General features: G+C 36.7%; 1 non-coding gene across 1 annotated transcript; it reads left to right on the forward strand.

Moving 5' to 3' along the window:
* Positions 1–676: 676 nt before the first annotated feature.
* Positions 677–783, forward strand: LOC136327853 (U6 spliceosomal RNA). Its single transcript, XR_010729914.1, has one exon. It is a non-coding gene; the product is annotated as a U6 spliceosomal RNA (small nuclear RNA).
* Positions 784–22,303: the final 21,520 nt, after the last annotated feature.

Consider the following 22,303-nt stretch of genomic DNA (forward strand, 5'->3'; position numbering starts at 1 on the left):
GTTTGTGGCATTTGGGGGGGGTTTCCTTCACCTTTTTAACTCACTAGCAGTGATCCCATTCCTGGCTTTCCATTTTATCCAGTTCTTGTTCCATTAAATACAATAGTAATTTTTTAATTTGTTTCCCATTTTCTTGTTTCCCTCTTATTCCTCTCATCATAACTCTTAGTCAACCAACACCTAAAAGCAAATCATTTTATTCTTGACCCAAATTTTTTCCTGATTTGTTTTTTGTGGGTCCATACCCCCCCTATTTTTCTTTTTTCTTTTTTTGCCCCTTTATTACTTCTCCCCAATTCAGGCCCTCCATTACAGGCATTGTTTGTTCTATTTAGTACAATATAATTCACAGTTCACCACAAGATTCTTTCAAGAAAGAAGGGAGAGGAGAAGAGAGGAAAAAAAGAGGGGGGGAATAATTTTCTTTTTTCAATTTTTATTTTATTTTATTTTTCTTTATTTCATTATTAACTTTTAAAAAAAACAACTCTTTTCGATTTTTTATTTTTTTAACTTTTTATTCTTTATTAAATATCATTAATACTATCAACAAAACCACCCTCAGATGCCACTAAGGAAGAGAAAATCGAATATCATGGATACAAAGGAAAGAGAGGTAACACAGATAGATAAGGAAAAATGTATGGAGAAAGAATTTAATATATTGGAAACCTTGGTGCTCGCTTCGGCAGCACATATACTAAAATTGGAATGATACAGAGAAGATTAGCATGGCCCCTGTGCAAGGATGACATGCAAATTCGTGAAGCGTTCCATATTTTTGCCTGATTACACTGGAGGCTCTGACTGCCAGAGCCTTTCCCAAAGCCTTGCGCTGAGTGGGGATAGAGTGGGGATTTCCCAGCTCTTTGAGCCTCTTACTCCCCAGACAGAAGCAGTTGCAGCCTTATAGCTAGATCACCAGGCTGCTAATTCAGGAAGGGGGGACTAGGAGAGAGACTCCAGGAAAGCAAACTCTCTCATCGTTGGACCCTGCAAACGCCAACAAGTCTTGACTACCAGCAAGACTAAAGCCAATTATATGACATTGCCATAGAATCCCATCAACTGCAAATCCCTACCTAAGTGTGACACAGGGGCAGAGCCCGGGGTACTTTTCTTTTTTATTTTACTTTTTATTCTTTATTAATTCTCATCAGTGCTATCAACAAGACCACCCTCAGATGCCTTTAAGAAAAAGGAAATTGAATATCATGGATACAAAAGATAGAGAAGTAGCACAGATAGATGTGGAAAAAACTATGGAGAAAAAATTTAATATATTGGAAACCTTGGAGCTAAATGACACAGAATTTAAAACAGAAATCCTAAAAATACTCAGAGATATACAAGAAAACACAGAAAGGCAATTTAGGGAGCTCAGAAAACAACTCAATGACCACAAAGAATATATTACCAAGGAAATTGAAACTAGAAAACAAATTAGAGATGAAAATCTCAACTCATGAACTGAAAAATGAGGTAACAAGCTTAGCTAATAAAACAGGCCAGATAGAAGGTAGGATTAGTGACATAAAAGACAAGCAACTTCAGGCACAACAGAGAGAAGAAGAAAGAGACTCAAAAATTTAATAAAAGAGAAAGCCCTACAGGAATTGTCAGACTCCATCAAAAAGAATAACATGAGTGAAATCATAGAAATGGCACCATGAGGAGCACGACCGAAAAATCTCCCCAAAATTTCAACAAGTTCATCAACCAGAGACAGAAAAATCTATCCTTGGAGCATCCGAGAGTTCCACACCCTGAAGGCGAAGGTAGGATCGAGAGAAAAATTGACTAAATATATGATTAACCCTGAGGGAAATAAGTCGGACAAAGAAACTCTCTACCTTCCTCACTAACTTGAGCAAAGGCTGCTTTCACTTGGAACTGAGAGTCAGGAGGAGCTAGGGGTGTGGAGGTAGCTAGGCTGTGGCACAGACGTTCGTTCAAGCCAAGGAAAGAGTGTGCCTGTGGTAAATCAGCCCACGCAAGCAAACACCCATGTGCCAGGCCGCCTGCGTGCCATGCCACGAGCAACCCAGCCTCCCGTGTGCCGTGCTGCACTGCAAGCAGCCCAACAGCCTGCACACGCCAACAGCAACCACCCGCATGCGAGTAATCACCCGCACCATGAGCAGCAGCTGCCAGTGGCACACAAGGAGTGCGCCAAAGTGAACTTTCCTACATCTGAGCTTCTCTAGGCGGGTGGGGCACCTCACCCAGCCATTCAAACTAACAATCAAGCATTGGAGGAGGGGCACACAGCAGCCTGCAGTTCATTCTGGAGAAATTCCGCAGATCCAATCGCTGAAATTAGCTTAACCCACAGGCTGCTCACCTCCCAACTGACCTAGGCAGCTCTAACTGACAAGATCTCTCTCAGTCCAGCTATCAAAGACAAGAGGCGTGATATTTTTTAGTGCCTCTTGCTAAATAGTGGGGGCAACTTCTGATTGGCAAAGCTTTCATACTCAGGGATATATGCTAAAAAGAGGGACTTGCAGGTGCTAAGACCTCCTGTACTGCAGGCAGGGACTAGTGCATCGTCTTCCCAGCCAAAACAGGCTACAAAGTGCAGAAAGCCTGGGGACAGTGGTCCCACAGAGTGCTGGGCGTGCTGAACAGGCCTGGAGGCTCACAGAAAGTCGCCTTGAGAGCAACTGGCTCCCAGCCCCACCTGATTACGCTGGCGGCTCTGACTGCCAGAACCTTACCCTCTCCATGAGGGTTACACTCCAAAACACTTAACTCTCTCTCTTTTTGTTTGTTTTTCTTTGATCTTCCTTTCATTTTCCCCTTTTTCTTGTTTCTCCCTTTCTATTAGTTTCTTCTTTTCTCCTTTTAAGTTTCCTCTCATTCAATCATCAATCACGAACAAATTATTTAATTTGGGACTCAAGTTTTTTGGGGTCATTTTATGGCATTTTGGGTGCTTTTTACTTTACTTTTTTTATTTTTTATTTTTTCCTTTTTCTGAAGCTACAAACAGGGAGAGACAGTCAGACAGACTCCCGCATGCGCCCAACCGGGATCCACCCGGCATGCCCACCAGGGGCGACGCTCTGCCCACCAGGGGGTGATGCTCTGCCCATCCTGGGCATCGCCATGTTGCGACCAGAGCCACTCTAGCACCTGGGGCAGAGGCCAAGGAGCCATCCCCAGCGCCTGGGCCATCTTTGCTCCAATGGAGCCTTGGCTGCGGGAGGGGAAAAGAGAGACAGAGAGGGAAAGCGCGGCGGAGGGGTGGAGAAGCAAATGGGTGCTTCTCCTGTGTGCCCTGGCCGGGAATCAAACCCGGGTCCTCCGCACACTAGGCCGATGCTCTACCTCTGAGCCAACCGGCCAGGGCCTTACTTTACTTTTTAACTCATTAGCATTCCTCCCAACCCAGGATCTTCATTCTATTCAGTCTTTGCTTCACTTAATACAATAGTTTGGTTTTTTTTCCCTTTTTCTGGTTTCCCTCTTATCCCTCTCATTATATTTCTTAGTCGACCATCACTTACAAGCAAATCATTTTATACTTAACCCAAATTTTTTCCTTTTTTGCATTTTGTGGGTTCCTATTTCCTTTACTGCACCTTGAACAGTTCCCCCTAACTCAGGCCCTCCATTATAGGCAGTTTTTGTTAAATTTAGCATAATATAATTCACAGTTTATCACTATATTTTCCTAAGGAGGAGGGAAGAAGGGGGGAAAAGAAAAAAGAAAAGAAAAATAATAAATTATTACTGGGTTTTGTGTTTTTTTTCTTTCCAAATATTTTTTTCTTTTTTCTACTATTTATTATTTATTAATTCTCATTAGTGCTATCAACAAGAACACCCTCATATGCAATTAAAAAAAGGAAATCAAATATCATGCATCAAATATCTCTTTCTCAAAAGAAAGAGAAGTAACACAGATAGATGTGCAAAAATCTATGGAGAAAAAATTTAATATATTGGAAACCTTGAAGCTAAATGACACAGAATTTAAAACAGAAATCCTAAAAATACTCAGAGATATACAAGAAAACACAGAAAGGCAATTTAGGGAGCTCAGAAAACAACTCAATGAACACAAACAATATATTACCAAGGAAATTGAAACTAGAAAAACAAATCAAACAGAGATGAAAAACTCAATTCATGAACTGAAAAACGAGGTAACAAGCTTAGCTAATAAAACAGGCCAGATAGAAGGTGAGATTAGTGACATAGAAGACAAGGAACTTCAGTCACAACAGAAAGGAGGAGAGACAGAATCACAAATTTTAAAAAATGAGATAGCCCTACAGGAATTGTTTGACTCCATCAAAAAAAATAACATAAGAATAATAGGTATATCAGAGGGAGAAGAGAGAGAAAATGGAATGTATAATTTATTCAAATAATAGACCAGAACTTCCCAAGCCTGTGGAAAGAACTAAAGCCTCAAATTCAAGAAGTAAACAGAACACAGAGTTTTCTTAACCACAACAAACCTACTCCAAGGCATATCATAATGAAAATGGCACAAACCAACGACAAAGAAAAAATTCTCCAGGCAGCCAGGGAAAAGAAGAATACAACATATAAAAGAAGGCCTATTAGATGATCATCGGATTTTTCAGCAGAAACTCTACAAGCTAGAAGACAGTGGACCCCAATTTTTAAAGCCCTGAAAGAGAGGAACTTTCAGGCAAGAATACTATACCCATCAAAGCCTTCCTTAAAATACAAAAAAGAAATAAAAACATTCCCAAATACAAAAAAGATGAGGGAATTTATCATCAGAAAACCTCCACTCCAGGAAATACTAAAAGGGGTTTTCCAACCACATTCAAAGAACAAAACAAAACCACAAGTAAAGGCTCCACCAAGAACACAATAAAACCAAATTAAACTGTGATAACAAAAGCAAAAATAAAGGGGAGAGGACAGAGATTAACAGTAGCAAAAGACGATGAAGTACAGAAACACTCACAAGATAGGGTACTACAATGAATATGATAGGTACCCTTTTCATTACTTAATGGTAACAAACCTTGAAAAAAACCACCACAGAAGCACATGACTTAAGATAGCAATAGAGGAAAGAAGTATGGATTACAAACAAACAAAAACAAATGATAGAAAAACAAAAGAGAAGAATCAAAAAGATACAAAACTAACAGAAAATAATTTATAAAATGGCAATAGGGAATCCACAAGTGTCAATAATTACACTAAATGTAAATGGATTAAATTCACCAATAAAAAGACACAGAGTAGGAAAATGGATTAAAAAAGAAAATTCAACTGTATGCTGCCTACAAGAAACTCATCTAAGCAACAAGGATAAAAACAAATTCAAAGGGAAAGGGCTGGAAAACAATACTCCAAGCAAATAACATCCAAAAAAAGCAGGCATAGCAATACTCATATCTAATAATGCTGACTATAAGACAAAAAAGAACTCAGAGACAAAAATGGTCATTTCATAATGATTAAGAAAATGCTGAATCAAAAAGACATAACAATCCTTAATATATATGCACCAATCCAAGGAGCACCAAAATGTAGTACACAGCTACTTATTGACCTAAAAACAAAAACTGACAAAAATACAATCATACTTGGAGACTTCAATACACCGCTGACGGTTCTAGATTGGTCATCCAAACAGAGAATCAATAAAGATATATTGGCCTTAAACGAAACAATAGAGCACCTGGTTATGATAAATATCTACAGGACACTTCATCCCAAAGTGACAGAGTATGCATTTTTCTCTAGTGTACATGGAACATTCTCAAGAACTGACCATATGTTGGGCCAAAATAATAACAGCAAATTCAGAAAAATTGAAATTGTACCAAGCATATTTTCTGATCATAAAGCCTTAAAACTAGAATTCAACTGAAAAAAGAGGAAAAAAACCCCACAAAAATGTGGAAACTAAACAACATACTTTTAAAAAATGATTGGGTCAAAGAAGAAATAAGTGCAGAGATCAAAAGATATATACAGACAAATGAAAATGACAATATGACATATCAGAATTTCTGGGATGTAGCAAAAGCAGTAATAAGAGAGAAGTTCATATCACTTCAGGCCTATATGAACAAACAAGAGAAAGCCCAAGTGAACCACTTAACTTAACACCTTAAGGAACTAAAAAAGAAGAACAAAGACAACCCAAAACCAGACAAAGAAAGGAAATAATAAAAATCAGAGCAGAAATAAATGAAATAGAGCAGTGATTTTCAACCTTTGTTTCTCCCGCACTCATACACTAATTACTACAGAAAAGGGGGCCCTGACCTCTTCTTCCTTAATAACTAATTTATTTGTGCCATGAGAGGAAAATGGTAGTATTTAGTCAGGGGCACTGACCTTAGTAATTAGTGTGTGTTTGTGCCATGAAAAAAAAAGTTGAAAATCACTGAAATAGAGAACAGAAAAACTATAGAAAAAATTAATAAAACAAGGAGCTGACTCTGAAAAGATCAACAAAATTGACAAACCCTTGGCAAGACTCACCAAGGAAAAAAGAGAAAAGGCTCATATAAACAAAATCCAAAATGAAAGAGGAGAAATCACCACAGACATCATAGATATACAAAGAATTATTGTAGAATACTACAAAAAACTATATGCCACCAAATTCAACAATCAAGAAGAAATGGATAAATTCCGAGAACAATACAACTTTCCTAGACTGAGTCATAAAGAAGCAGAAAGCCTAAACAAACCAATTAGCAGGGAGGAAATAGAAAAAACTATTAAAAACCTACCCCAGAAAAAAAGTACAGGCCCAGACAGTTATACTAGTGAATTCTATCAAACATCCAAAGAAACTTGGTTTCTATTCTACTCAAAGTCTTCCAAAAAATTGAAGAAGAAGCAATTCTTCCAAACACATTTTATGAGGCCAACATAATCCTCATACCAAAACCTGACAAGAATGGCACAAAAAACAAAAACTACAGAACAATATCTCTAATGAATACAGATGCTAAAATACTAAACAAAATACTGCCAAATCGAATACAACAACATATTGAAAAAATAATATATCATAATCAATTGGGATTCATCTCAGAATCTCAAGAATGGTTCAACATACATAAAAGGGTTAACGTAATACACCATATTAAAAAAAGCAAAGAACAAAAACCACATGATCTTATCAATAGGTGCAGAAAAGGCATTCGATAACATACAACATAACTTTATGTTTAAGATACACAACAAAATGGGTATATAAGGAAAATATCTCAACATGATAAAGGCCATATATGATAAACCATCAGCCATCATCATATTAAATGGCATAAAACTGAGGACTTTCCACTTTAAATCAGGAACAAGAGAGGGTTCTCCATTCTTTCCACTCTTATTTAATGTGGTGATAGAAGTTCTGGCCAGAGCAATCAGACAAGAGAAAGAAATAAAAGGCATCCATATCAGAAAAGAAGAAGTAAAGGTATCACTTTTTGCTGATGATATGATCCTATACATCAAAAACCCCAAAGACTCCACAAAAAGATTACTAGAAACAATAAACCAATACAGTAAGGACGCAGAATACAAAATTAACATACAAAAGTCCATAGCCTTTCTATATGCCAACAATGAAATATTAGAAAACACACTAAAAAAATAAACCCCTTCACGATTGCAACAAAAAAATTAAAATACCTAGGAATAAACATAACAAAGAATGTAAAGGATCTATATAACAAAAACTACAAAACATTGTTAAGGGAAATCAAAAAAGATACAATGAGATGAAAAAATATTCCTTGTTCTTGGATAGGAAAAATAAAAATAATCAAAATAGCCATATTACCCAAAGCAATTTATAAATTTAATGCAATTCCCATGAAAATTCTTATGACATTTTTTAAAGAAATGGAGCAAAAAATCATCAGATTTATATGGAACTATAAAAAACCCTGAATAGCCAAAGCAATCCTAAGGAAAAAGAATGAAGCTGGGGGCATTGCAATACCTGACTTCAAACTATATTATAGGACCACGACAATCAAAAGAGCAAGGTATTGGCAGAAAGATAGACACTCAGACCAATGGAACAGAATAGAAAGTCCAGAAATAAAACCACATATATATGGTCAAATAATTTTCGATAAAGGGGCCAACAACACACAATGGAGAAAAGAAAGCATCTTCAACAAATGGTGCTGGGAAAACTGGAAAGCCACATGCAAAAGAATGAAACTGGGCTACAGCTTGTCCCCTTGTACTACAATTAATTTAAAATGGATCAAAGACCTAAATATAAGACCTGAAACAATAAAGTACATAGAAGAAGACATAGGTACTAAACTCATGGATTTGGGTTTTAAAGAGCATTTTATGAATTTGACTCCAAAGGCAAGCGAAGTGAAGACAAAGATAAATGAATGGGACTACATCAGATTAAAAAGTTTTTGCTCAGCAAGAGAAACTGATAACTAAATAAACAGACAGCCAACTAAATGGGAAATGATATTTTCAAACAACAGCTCAGATAAAGGCCTAATATCCAAAATATACAAAGAATTCATAAAATTCACCAACAAACAAACAATCCAATAAAAAAATGAGAAGAGAGAAGTGAAGATGGCAGCGGAGTAGGCAGACGCACAGACTCCCAGTTTACAACACAGAACTGGATTATAAACTAATTTATGAACAATCAGCATGAAAAACCAAATCTAGACTACAAGAACAGCTTTCAAAAACCAAGGAGCAAAGAAGAAGCCACAACAAACCTGGTAGGCAGTGCCTGAATCTCCCCTGCTTACAGGAACAGAGGGAAGGGGTGAGGCTGGGCTCTCACTCCAAGGAAAAAAGCAGTAATACTGCTCATAACCACTTGCCTGGTGACCAGGGAACGAGGTGTGTTGAAAGGGACCACATGTCTTGAATTTATTACAACCAAACCAATGCTGCAGGAAATGTTAAGGTGCATGGTGTGAACATATCAAAGTGGGGAAAGAATATAGCAAAAAAGGAATACACCTTTAAAGAATAAAATGGCAATAAACAACTACATATCAATAATAACCTTAAATATAAATGGATTAAATGATCCAATCAAAAGACATAGGGTAGCTGCATGGATAAGAAAACAGGACCCATACATATGCTGTCTACAAGAAACACACCTTAAAACAAAAGATGCACATATAATGAAGGTAAAGAAATGGAAAAAATATTTCATGCAAATGGAAATGAAAAAAAAAGCTGGGGTAGCAATACTTATATCAGCCAAAATTGACTTTTAAACAAAGAATATAGTAAGAGATAAAAAAGGCCACTACATAATAATAAAAGGAGCAATTCAAGAAGAAGATATAACTATAATAAATATGTATGCATCTAACATAGGAGCACCTAAATATATAAAGCAGACTTTGATGGATATAAAGAGTGAGATCAACAGCAATACTATAATAGTAGGGGATTTTAATACCCCACTAACATCACTAGATAGATCCTCAAGAAAGAAAATTAACAAAGAAAAAGTAGACTTAAAAAACACACTAGATCAACTCGATTTAATAAATATCTTCAGAATTTTTCACCCTAAAGCAGCAGAATATACATTCTTTTCAAGTGTTCATGGTACATTCTCTAGGATAGACCACATGTTAGGGCACAAAAGTGCTCTCAACAAATTTAAGAAGATTGAAATCATATCAAGCACTTTCTCTGATCACAATGGCATGAAACTAGAAATGAACCACAACAGAAAAGCTCAAAAATTCTCAAACACATGGAAATTAAATAGCAGATTGTTAAATAATGAATGGATTAAGAATTAGATCAAAGAAGAAATAAAAAAAATCCTAGAAACAAATGATAGTGAGCATACAACAACTTAAAATTTATGGGACACAGCAAAAGCAGTACTGAGAGGGAAGTTCATAGCACTACAGGCACACTTTAAGAAGCTAGAAAAAGCTCAAATAAACAACTTAATCCTGCATCTAAAAGAACTAGAAAAAGAACAGCAAGTAAAGCCCAAATGTAGTAGAAGAAAGGAAATAATAAAGATCAGAGCAGAAATAAATGACATAGAGACTAAAGAAACAATATAGAGGATCAGTGAAACTAGGAGCTGGTTCTTTGTAAAGGTAAACAAGATTGATGAACCTTTAACTAGACTCACCAAGAAAAAGAGAGAGAGGACTCAAATAAATAAAATTAGAAATGAGAGGAGAGAAATAACAACTGACACAACAGAAATACAAAATATTATAAGAAAATACTATGAAGAACTACATACCAAAAAGCTAGACAACCTAGATGAAATGGACAAATTCCTTGAAACATACAATCTTCCAAAAATCAATCTGGAAGAATCAGAAAACCTAAACAGACCAATTACACCAAATGAGATTGAAACAGTTATCAAAAAACTCCCAACAAAGAAAAGTTTGGGGCCTGAAGCTTCACAAGTGAATTCTACCAAATATTCAAAGAAGAACTAACTCCTAGCCTTCTCAAGCTACTTCAAAAATTCAAGAGGAAGGAAGACTTCCAAGCTCCTTTTATGAGGTGAGTATACTTCTGATTCCAAAAACAGGCAAAGACAACACAAAGAAAGAAAAGTATAGGCCAATATCCCTGATGAATATAGATGCTAAAATCCTTAACAAAATATTAGCAAACCAGATCCAACAATATATGGAAAACATCATACACCATGATCAAGTGGAATTTATTCTTGGGAGGCAAGGCTGGTACAATATTCAAAAATCAATCACTGTGATACAGCACATAAAAAAAAGGAAGGAGAAAAACCACATAATAATTTCAATTGATGCAGAAAAAGCATTTGATAGAAATCTGCACCCATTCATGATCAAAACTCTCAACAAAGTGGAAATACAGGGAACATACCTCAACATGATAAAAGCCATCTATGACAAACCCACAGCCAACATCATACTCAATGGGCAAAAATTAAAAGCAATGCCCTTAAGATCAGAACAAGGCAGGGGTGCCCCATTTCACTACTCTTATTCAACATAGTCCTGAAAGTCCTAGCCACAGCAATCAGACAAGAAGAAATAAAAGGCAATCAAGTTGGAAAAGAAGAAGTAAAGCTATCATTATTTGCAGATTATATGATATTGTATATAGAAAACCCTAAAGTCTCAGTCAGAAAACTACTGGACCTGATAAATGAATTCAGCAAAGTGGCAGGATATAAAATTAATACTCAGGAATCAGAGGCAATTTTATACACCAACAATGAACAGTCAGAAAGAGAAATTAAGGAAACAATCCCCTTCACTATTACAACAAAAAAAAATAAAGTACCTAGGAATAAATTTAAGCAAGGAGACTAAAGACTTGTACTTGGAAAATTATAAAACATTGTTAAAAGAAATCAAGAAAGATACAAACAAGTGAAAGCATATACCGTGCTCATGGTTAGGAAGAATAAACATCGATAAAAATGTCTATATTACCAAAAACAATTTATAAATTCAATGCAATACCAATTAAAATACCAATGACATACTTTAAAGATATAGATCACATATTTCAAAAATTTATATGGAACCAAAAGAGAACACAAATAGCCCCAGCAATCTTAAAAAAGAAGAATAAAGGGGGAGGTATCACACTTCCTGATATCAAGCTATACTACAAGGCCATTGTACTCAAAACAGCATGGTATTGGCATAAGAACAGGCACATAGATCAATGGAACAGAACAGAAACCCCAGAAATAAACCCACAGCTCTATGGACAACTGATATTTGACAAAGGAGGTAAGGAAATACAATGGAGTAAAGACAGCCTCTTCAACAAATGGTGTTGGGAAAATTGGACAGCAACCTGCAAAAAAATGAAACTAGACCACCAACTTACACCACTCACAAAAATAAACTCAAAATGGATAAAAGACTTCAATGTAAGGCATGAAACCATAAGCATCTTAGAAAAAAACATAGGCAGTAAGCTCTCCAACATCTCTTGCAGTGATATATTTACTGATTTATCTCCACAGGCAAGGGAAATAAAAAACAGGATAAACAAATGGGACTATATCAAACTAAAAAGCTTTTGCACAGCCCAAGACAATAAGAACAGAATAAAAAAACAAACTACACAATGGGAGAACATATTTGACAGTACATCTGATAAGGGGTTAATAACCAAAATTTATAAAGAACTTGTAAAACTCAACACCAGAAAGACAAACAGTCCAATCAAAAAATGGGCAAAAGAAATGAATAGACACTTCTTCAAAGAGGACATACAGATGGCCAATAGGCATATGAAACAATGCTCAACATCACTAATCATTAGAGAAATGCAAATTAAAACCACAATGAGATATTATCTCACACTGGTCAGAATGGCACTCATCAACAAAACAACACAGAATAAGTGCTGGCGAGGATGTGGAGAAAAGGGAACCCTATTACACTGCTGGTAGGAATGCAGACTGGTGCAGCCTCTGTGGAAAACAGTATGGAGATTCCTCAAAAAATTGAAAATTGAACTGCCTTTTGACCCAGCCATCCCACTTTTAGGAATATACCCCAAGGACACCATAGAATGATTCCAGAAGGAGAAATGCACCCCCATGTTTATAGCAGCATTGTTCACAATAGCAAAGATCTGGAAACAGCCCAAGTGTCCATCAGAGGATGAGTGGATTAAAAAGCTTTGGTACATATACTATGGAATACTACTCAGTCATAAGAAATGATGACATCGGATCACTTACAATAACATGGATGGACCTTGATAACATTATACAGAGTGAAATAAGTAAATCAGAAAAAACTAAGAACTATATGAACCTATACATAGTGGGGACATAAAAATGAGACTCAGAGACATGGACAAGAATGTGATGGTAACTGAGGGTGGGGTAGAGGGGTGGGGAGGGGAGGGGTGAGGAAGTAGAGGAAGGGGGTAGGGGGAGGGGAGGGGCACAAAGAAAACCAGATAGAAGGTGACAGAAGACAATTTGACTTTGGGTGAGGGGTATGCAGCATAATCAAATGTCAAAATAATCTGGAGATGTTTTCTCGGAACATATGTACCCTGATTTATCAATGTCACTGCATTAAAATTAATAAGAATAAGATTTTAAAAATTGCACATATGAAAAAAAAAAGTAAAGCCTTGAGTTTGAAAGTCAAAAAAAAAAAATGGAAAGAGTACATGAACAGACACTTCTCCCAGGAAGAAATACAAATGGCCAACAGATATATGAAAAGATGCTCATCTTCATTAATTATTAGAGAAATGCAAATCAAAACTACAATGAGATACCACCTTACACCTGTTAGATTAGCTGTTATCAACAAGACAGGTAATAGGAAATGTTGGAGAGGCTGTGGAGAAAAAGGAACCCTCATTCACTGTTGGTGGGAATGTAAAGTAGTACAATCATTATTGAAGAAAGCAGTGGTTCCTCAAAAAACTGAAAATAGAACTACCTTATGACCCAGCAATCCCTCTACTGCAGGGGTCTCAAACTCGCGGCCCACGGGCCGCATGGGCCCGCCCACCAATTTTGTGCGGCCCGCAGACTGGCCCGCAGATTAATCCACGAAGTTTGATTAGTCTGCGGGCTGCACAAAATTGGTGGGCGGGCCGCACGGCCGCGAGTTTGAGACCCCTGCTCTACTGGGTATATACCCCAAAAACTCAGAAACATTGATACGTAAAGACACATGTTGCCCCATGTTCATTGCAGCATTGTTCACACTGGCCAAGACATGGAAACAACCAAAAAGCCCTTCAGTAGAAGACTGGATAAAGAAGAAGTGGCACATATACACTATAGAATACTACTCAGCCATAAGAAATGATGACATCGGATCATTTACAACAAAATGGTGGGATCTTGATAACATTATATGGAGTGAAATAAGTAAATCAGAAAAAACCAAGAACTACATGATTCCATACATTGGTGGGACATAAAAATGAAGAAGATTGTGATGGCAACAGGGCTGGGGGGTGGGGGAGGGGGAGGGGGTGAAGAAGGAGAGAGGGGTTGGGGGAGGGGAGGGGCACAAAGAAAACCAGATAGAAGGTGACAGAAGACAATTTAACTTTGGGGGAGTGGTATACAGCACAATCAAATGTCAAAATAATCTAGAGATGTTTTCTCTCAAAATATGTACCCTGATTTATCAATGTCACTGCATTAAATTTAATTTAAAAAATTGTAATATAAAAAAAATGAGACTAAGAGACATGGACAAGAGTGTGGTGGTTACCGGGGGTGGGGGGGCAGGAGAGGAAAGGAGGGAGAGGGGAAGTGGGAGGGGGAGGGGCACAAAGAAAACTAGATAGAGGGTGATGAAGGACAATCTGACTTTGGGTGATATGCAACAGAATTGAATGACAAGATAACCTGGATGTTTTCTTTGAATATATGTACCCTAATTTATTGATGTCACCCCACTAACATTAATAAAAATTTATTTATTAAAAAAATTAAAAATGATATAAAAGTTATCTTGTTTTATATATACATACATTCTTAATAAGATTTAGTGAATTCGGCAGGTCCCAGTGCAAATGTGTTAAGTTTTTTCATTCTTGTGTTTATGAGAAAGATGAACCTGATTTGTCCTAACAGTTTCTTCAATGTTTGGGCATATATTTGAAAGGGAACTCTCATTTCCTCATCAATACATTGAAGAATTCCTCTCTTTTTACTCTTAATTGTGTTGAGTGCAGAAAACCCCCATCATACATATCATCTTAACTTTACACCAAACAAAGGATAAAAGAAACTTGCCTCCAGTCTTTCCGGGGAACACGGGGGTAGTGTAAACAATCCAGCCCCACAGTATAACAGCCTTTTGCAACCTAATCAGGTAAGTGAGGTGGGGGGCTGAGCAGACTGTCAGCTAACAGCCAATTCCCCACACCTCTGTCCCCAAAAATCTAAACTCCAAAATCCCTGTTGGTTTTTTGGTCCCCAACAGGCACATATTTCTCTGGAATACCATGGGGCGCACCTGGAAATCTTCTAGGGCATACCAGTGTGCCCTGGCACATACTTTGAGAACCACTGCACTAGAGGGAAAGCTTGGGTTCTGCCTGTTCTCATATTGGACTCTGCACATTCTATCATTCTCAGCCCCAAGCCCCACCTACTATCAGAAGCAAGTCTATTGTTCTTCCAAAGAATGCTGTCCTGCAACCCCAGCCAAAAGGTGATTAATCTAATTTGAAATCTTGCTGTTAAATCATTATGGATGATTTTTATGATCTTTTCTTCAACCCTTTTTGTTCTCTTTTTCTTAAAATAATGTTAAAAAACTTTGTACCCCTACCTATCACATTTTTAAGTTGACAACGACTTTTTTTTCTGAAGTGAGAAGCAGGGAGGCAGAGAGACTCCCACATGTGCCAGACCAGGATCCACCCAACAAGCTCACTATGGGACAATGCTCTGCCCATCTGGGATCTTTGCTCCGTTGCAACTGGAGCCGTTCTAGCCCCTGAGGCAGAGGCCATGGAGTCATCCTCAGCACCTGGGCCAACTTTGCTCCAATGGAGCCTTGGCTGAGGGAGAGGAAAAGATAGAGAGGAAGGAGAAGGGGAAGGATAGAGAAGCAGATGGGCAATTCTCCTGTGTGCCCTGGCCAGGAATCAAACCCAGGACAACTACATGCCCGAGCCAATGCTCTACCACTGAGCCAATTGGTCAGGGCCGACACTGACATTTTTTATAGTTTTAAGGAGTTGCTAGATGTGACTTCCAGTGAGTTGTAAATATTGAAAGACTAAAATAAAAGTTACTCCACTCTTTTAAATGTTCCCAATGATATATAAGTCCCAAAGGAAATTGGTACTCCCCATTGTCTGTTTAAAAACATAAATGGCCACCTGACCTGTCGTGGCACAGTGGATAAAGCATCAACCTGGAATGTGGAGGTTGCCGGTTCAAAACCCTGGGCACATATGGGTTTGATGCTTCCTGCTCCTCCCCCTTCTCTCTCTCTCTCTCTCTCTCCCTCCCTCCCTCCCTCCCTCTCTCTCTCTCTATCTATCTCTCTCTCTCTCAAAATGAACAAATTAAAAAAAATTATTTTTAAATAAAAACACAAATGGCCTGAGGTGGTGGCACAGTGGATAGAGCATCAAACAGGGACACGGAGGACCCAGGTTCGAGCCCCTGAGGTCACCAGCTTGAGTGCGGGGTCATCTGGTTTGTAGCCCTGGTCAAGGCACATGTAAGAAAGCAATCGATGAACAACTAAGGAGCCGCAACAAAGAATTGATGCTTCTCATCTCTCTCCCTTCCTGTCTGTCTGTCTCTCTCTGTCCCTCTCTCTGTCTCTGTCTCTCTGTCACACAAAAAAGAAAAGAAAAACACAAATGTATGTGTGTATCTTGTTTTATAATGTTCCTTGAAGTCATATTTCCATTTCATTTTCCCCATAGAACTTCATCCTAATAAAATAATATATTATACTTGAAAGAATTTTGCTAAATAACCCTATTTGATAATTGACTGGAAAAAAAGAATGTATGTTGACATTTATTTTTTTTTTATATATAATTTTATTTTTTTAATGGGGTGACATCAATAAATCAGGATACATATATTCAAAGATAACAAGTCCAGGTTATCTTGTCGTTCAATTATGTTGCATACCCACCACCCAAAGTCAGATTATCCTCTGTCACCTTCTATCTTGTTTTCTTTGTGCCCCTCCCACCCCCTATCCCTCTCCCATTCCCCCCTCCCCCCCGTAACCACCACACTCTTATCAATGTCTCTTAGTTTCACTATTATGTCCCACCTACGTATGGAATAATACAGTTCCTGTTTTTTTCTGATTTACTTATTTCGCTTCGTATCATGTTATCAAGATCCCACCATTTTGCTGTAAATGTTCCGAAGTCATCATTTCTTATGGCTGAGTAGTATTCCATAGTGTATATGTGCCACATCTTCTTTATCCAGTCATCTATTGATGGGCTTTTTGGTTGTTTCCATGTCCTGGCCACTGTGAACAATGCTGCAATAAACATGGGGCTGCATGTGTCTTTACGTATCAATGTTTCTGAGTTTTGGGGATATATACCCAGTAGAGGGATTGCTGGGTCATAAGGTAGTTCTATTTGCAGTTTTTTGAGGAACCACCATACTTTCTTCCATAATGGTTGTACTACTTTACATTCCCACCAACAGTGTATGAGGGTTCCTTTTTCTCCACAGCCTCTCCAACATTTGCTATTACCTGACTTGCTAATAACAGCTAATTGAACAGGTGTGAGGTGGTATCTCATTGCCGTTTTGATTTGCATTTCTCTAATAGCTAAAGAAGATGAGCATCTTTTCATATATCTGTTGGCCATTTGTATTTCTTCCTGGGAGAAGTGTCTATTCATATCCTCTTCCCATTTTTTTATTGGATTGTTTGTTTGTTTGTTGTTGAGTTTTATGAGTTCTTTGTATATTTTGGATATTAGGCCCTTATCTGAGCTGTTGTTTGAAAATATCATTTCCCATTTAGTTGGCTTTCTGTTTATTTTGTTATCAGTTTCCCTTGCTGAGCAAAAACTTCTTAGTCTGATGTAGTCCCATTCATTAATTTTTGCCTTCACTTCTCTTGCCATTGGAGTCAAATTCATAAAATGCTCTTTAAAACCCAGGTCCATGAGTTGAGTACCTATGTCTTCTTCTATGTACTTAATTGTTTCAGGTCTTATGTTTAGATCTTTGATCCATTTTGAGTTAATTTTTGTACAGGGGGAGAGACTGTAGTCCAGTTTCATTCTTTTGCATGTGGCTTTTCAGTTTTCCCAGCACCATTTATTGAAGAGGCTTTCTTTTCTCCATTGTGTGTTGTTGGCCCCTTTATCAAAAATTATTTGACTATATATATGTGGTTTTATTTCTGGACTTTCTATTCTGTTCCATTGGTCTGAGTGTCTATTTTTCTGCCAATACCATGCTGTTTTGATTGTCGTGGCCCTATAATAGAGTTTGAAGTCAGGTATTGTTATGCCCCCAGCTTCATTCTTTTTCTTTAGGATTGCTTTGGCTATTCGGGGTTTTTTATAGTTCCATATAAATCTGATGATTTTTTGCTCTATTTCTTTAAAAAATGTCATTGGAATTTTGATGGGAATTGCATTAAATTTGTATATTGCTTTGGGTAATATAGCCATCTTGATTATATTTATTCTTCCTAGCCAAGAACAAGGTATATTCTTCCATCTCATTATATCTTTTTCGATTTCCCTTAACAATGGTTTATAGTTTTCATTATGTAAGTCCTTTACATTCTTTGTTATGTTTATTCCTAAGTATTTTATTTTTTTTGTTGAAATCGTGAAGGGGATTATTCTTTTGAGTTCCTTCTCAGTTGTTTCATTGTTGGCATATAGAAAGGCTATTGACTTCTGTATGTTAATTTTGTATCCTGCGACCTTACTGTATTGGCTTATTGTTTCTAGTAGTCTTTTTGTGGATTCTTTGGGGTTTTCGATGTATAGGATCATATCATCTGCAAAAAGTGATACCTTTACTTCTTCTTTTCCGATATGGATGCCTTTTATTTCTTTGTCTTGTCTGATTGCTCTGGCTAGAACCTCTAGTACCACATTAAATAAGAGTGGAGAGAGTGGACAACCCTGTCTTGTTCCTGATTTAAGGGGGAAAGCCTTCAGTTTAGTGCCATTTAATATGATGTTAGCTGATGGTTTATCATATATGGCCTTTATCATGTTGAGATATTTTCCTTCTATACCCATTTTGTTGAGAGTCTTAAACATAAAATTGTGTTGTATTTTATCAAAAGCCTTTTCTGCGTCTATTGATAAGATCATGTGGTTTTTGTTCTTTGTTTTGTTGATATGGTGTATTACATTAACCGTTTTACGTATGTTGAACCATCCTTGAGATTCTGGGATGAATCCCACTTGATCATGATGTATTATTTTTTTAATATGTTGTTGTATTCGATTTGCTAGTATTTTGTTTAGTATTTTAGCATCTGTATTCATTAGAGATATTGGTCTGTAGTTTTCTTTTTTTGTGCCATCCTTGCCTGGTTTTGGGATGAGGGTTATGTTGGCCTCATAAAATGTGTTTGGAAGTATTGCTTCTTCTTCAATTTTTTGGAAGACTTTGAGTAGAATAGGAACCAAGTCTTCTTTGAATGTTTGATAAAATTCGCTGGTATAGCCGTCAGGGCCTGGACTTTTATTTTTGGGGAGGTTTTTAATGGTTTTTTCTATTTCTTCTCTACTGATAGGTCTGTTTAGGCTTTCTGCTTCTTCTTGACTCAGTCTAGGAAGGTTGTATTGTTCTAGGAATTTATCCATTTCTTCTAGGTTGTTGAATTTAGTGGCATAAAGTTTTTCATAGTACTCTACAATAATTCTTTGTATATCTACGGTGTCCGTGGTGATTTCTCCTCTTTCATTTTGGATTTTGTTTATATGAGTTCTTTCTCTTTTTTCCTTGGTAAGTCTTGCCAAGGGTTTGTCAATTTTGTTGATCTTTTCAAAGAACCAGCTCCTTGTTCTATTAATTTTTTCTATAGTTTTTCTGTTCTCTAATTCATTTATTTCTGCTCTGATTTTTATTATCTCCTTTCTTCGGCTGGTTTTGGGTTGTCTTTGTTCTTCTTTTTCTAGTTCCTTAAGGTGGGAAGTTAAGTGGTTCACTTGGGCTCTCTCTTGTTTGTTCATATATGCCTGAAGTGATATGAACTTCCCTCTTATCACTGCTTTTGCTGCATCCCATAGATTCTGATATGTTGTATTGTCATTTTCATTAGTCTGTATATATCTTTTGATCTCTGCACTTATTTCTTCTTTGTCCCATTCATTTTTTAAAAGTATGTTGTTTAGTTTCCACATTTTTGTGGGATTTTTTTCCTCTTTTTTGCAGTTGAATTCTAGTTTCAAGGCTTTATGATCAGAAAATATGCTTGGTACAACTTCAATTTTTCTGAATTTGCTGATGTTGTTTTTGTGGCCCAACATATGGTCAATTCTTGAGAATGATCCATGTACACTGGAGAAAAATGTATACTCAGTCACTTTGGGATGAAATGTCCTGTAGATGTCTATCATATCCAGGTGCTCTAGTGTTTTGTTTAAGGCCACTATGTCTTTGTTGATTCTCTGTTTGGATGACCGATCTAGAACCGTCAGCGGTGTATTGAGGTCTCCAAGTATGATTGTATTTTTGTCAGTTTTTGTTTTAAGATCAATAAGTAGCTGTCTTATATATTTTGGTGCTCCTTGGTTTGGTGCATATATATTAAGAAGTGTTATGTCTTCTTGATTCAGTGTCCCCTTAGCCATTATGAAATGGCCATTTTTGTCTCTAAGTACTTTTCCTGTCTTGTAGTCAGCATTATCCGATATGAGTATTGCTACACCTGCTTTTTTTTGGATGTTATTTGCTTGGAGTATTGTTTTCCAGCCTTTCACTTTGAATTTGTTTTTATCCTTCTTACTTAGATGAGTTTCCTGTAGGCAGCATACAGTTGGATTTTCTTTTTTAATCCATTCTGCTACTCTGTGCCTTTTTATTGGTGAGTTTAATCCATTTACATTTAGTGTAATTATTGATACTTGTGAGTTCCCTATTGCCATTTTATATCTTGCTTTATGTTAGTTTTGTGTCTTGTTTGATCCTTCTCTTTCGTTTTTCTATCTTTTGTTTTTATTTGGTTGTATTCCATACATCTTTCCTCTGTTGCTATCTTTTTTATCTCATGTGCTTCTGTGGTGGTTTTTTCAATGGTGGTTACCTTTGAGTAATGAAAAGGGTCCCTACCCTGTTCATTGTAGCAAACTATTTTGTGAGTACTTTTGCACTCCATCGTCCTTTGCTACTGTTAATCTCCATCTTCTCCCCCTCTTTCTTTTTGTTGTTGTCACAGTTTAAATTTGGTTTTATTGTGTTCTTCTTGGAGCTTTTACTTGTGGCTCTGTTTTTTTTTGTTCTTTGTATCTGATTGGAGAACCCCCTTTAGTAATTCCTGGAGTGGGGGTTTTCTCATGATAAATTCCCTCATCTTTTCTGTATCTGTGAATGTTTTTATTTCTCCTTCATATTTGAAGGATAGCTTTGATGGGTATAGTATTCATGGCTGAAAGTTCCTCTCTTTTAGGACTTTAAATATTGGGGTCCACTCTCTTCTAGCTTGTAGAGTTTCTGCTGAGAAATCTGATGATAATCTAATGGCCCTTCCTTTATATGTTGTATTCTTCTTTTCCCTGGCTGCCTTGAGAATTTTTTCTTTGCTGTTGGTTTGTGTCAATTTCATTATGATATGCCTTGGAGTAGGTTTGTTGGGTTTAAGAAAACTTGGAGTTCTGTTTGCTTCTTGAACTTGAGGCTTTAGTTCTTTCCACAGGCTTGGGAAGTTCTCATCAATTATTTGTTTAAGTATGTTCTCCATTCCATTTTCTCTCTCTTCTCCCTCTGATATACCTATTATTCTTATGTTATTCTTTTTGATGGAGTCAGATAATTCTTGTAGGGCTATCTCATTTTTTTTAATTTTTGAGTCTCTTTCTTCTTCTCTCTGTTGTGCCTCAAGTTGCTTGTCTTCTATTTCACTAATCCTCTCTTCTATCTGACCTGTTCTATTAGCTAAGCTTGTTACTTCGTTTTTCAGCTCATTAATTGAGTTTTTCATCTCTGTTTGATTTGTTTTTATAGTTTCAATTTCCTTGGACATATATTCTTTGTGTTCATGGAGTTGTTTTCTGAGCTCCCTATATTGCCTTTCTGTGTTTTCTTGTATATCTCGGAGGATTTTTAGGATTTCTATCTTGAATTCTCTGTCATTTAGCTCCAAGGTTTCCAATATATTAAATTTTTTCTCCATAGATTTTTCCTCATCTAGCTGTGTTACCTCTCTTTCTTTTGTATCCATGATATTCGATTTTCTCTTCCTTAATGGCATCTGAGGGTGGTTTTGTTGATAGTATTAATGAGATTTAATAAAGAATAAAAAGTTAAAAAAAAATAAAAAAATAACAAATCGAAGAGTTGTTTTTTTAAAAAAAATTAATAATGAAATAAAAAAAAATAAAATAAAATAAAAATTTTTAAAAAAAGGAAATTATTCCCCCCCTCTTTTTTTCCTCTGCTCTCCTCTCCCCTCTTTCTTGAGAAAATCTTGTGGTGGACTGTGAGTTATAACAAACAATGCCTGTGATGGAGGGCCTGAATTGGGGAAAAGTAATAAAGGGGCAAAAAAGAGAGAAAGAAAAAAAAAAAGAAAAAAAAAGAGCGTATGGACCCACAAAAAGCAAATAAGGAAAAAATTTGGGTCAAGAATAAAATGATTTGCTTTTAGGT

This window comes from Saccopteryx bilineata, chromosome 2 (assembly GCF_036850765.1).
Source record: "Saccopteryx bilineata isolate mSacBil1 chromosome 2, mSacBil1_pri_phased_curated, whole genome shotgun sequence".
Taxonomy (NCBI): Eukaryota; Metazoa; Chordata; class Mammalia; order Chiroptera; family Emballonuridae; genus Saccopteryx; species Saccopteryx bilineata.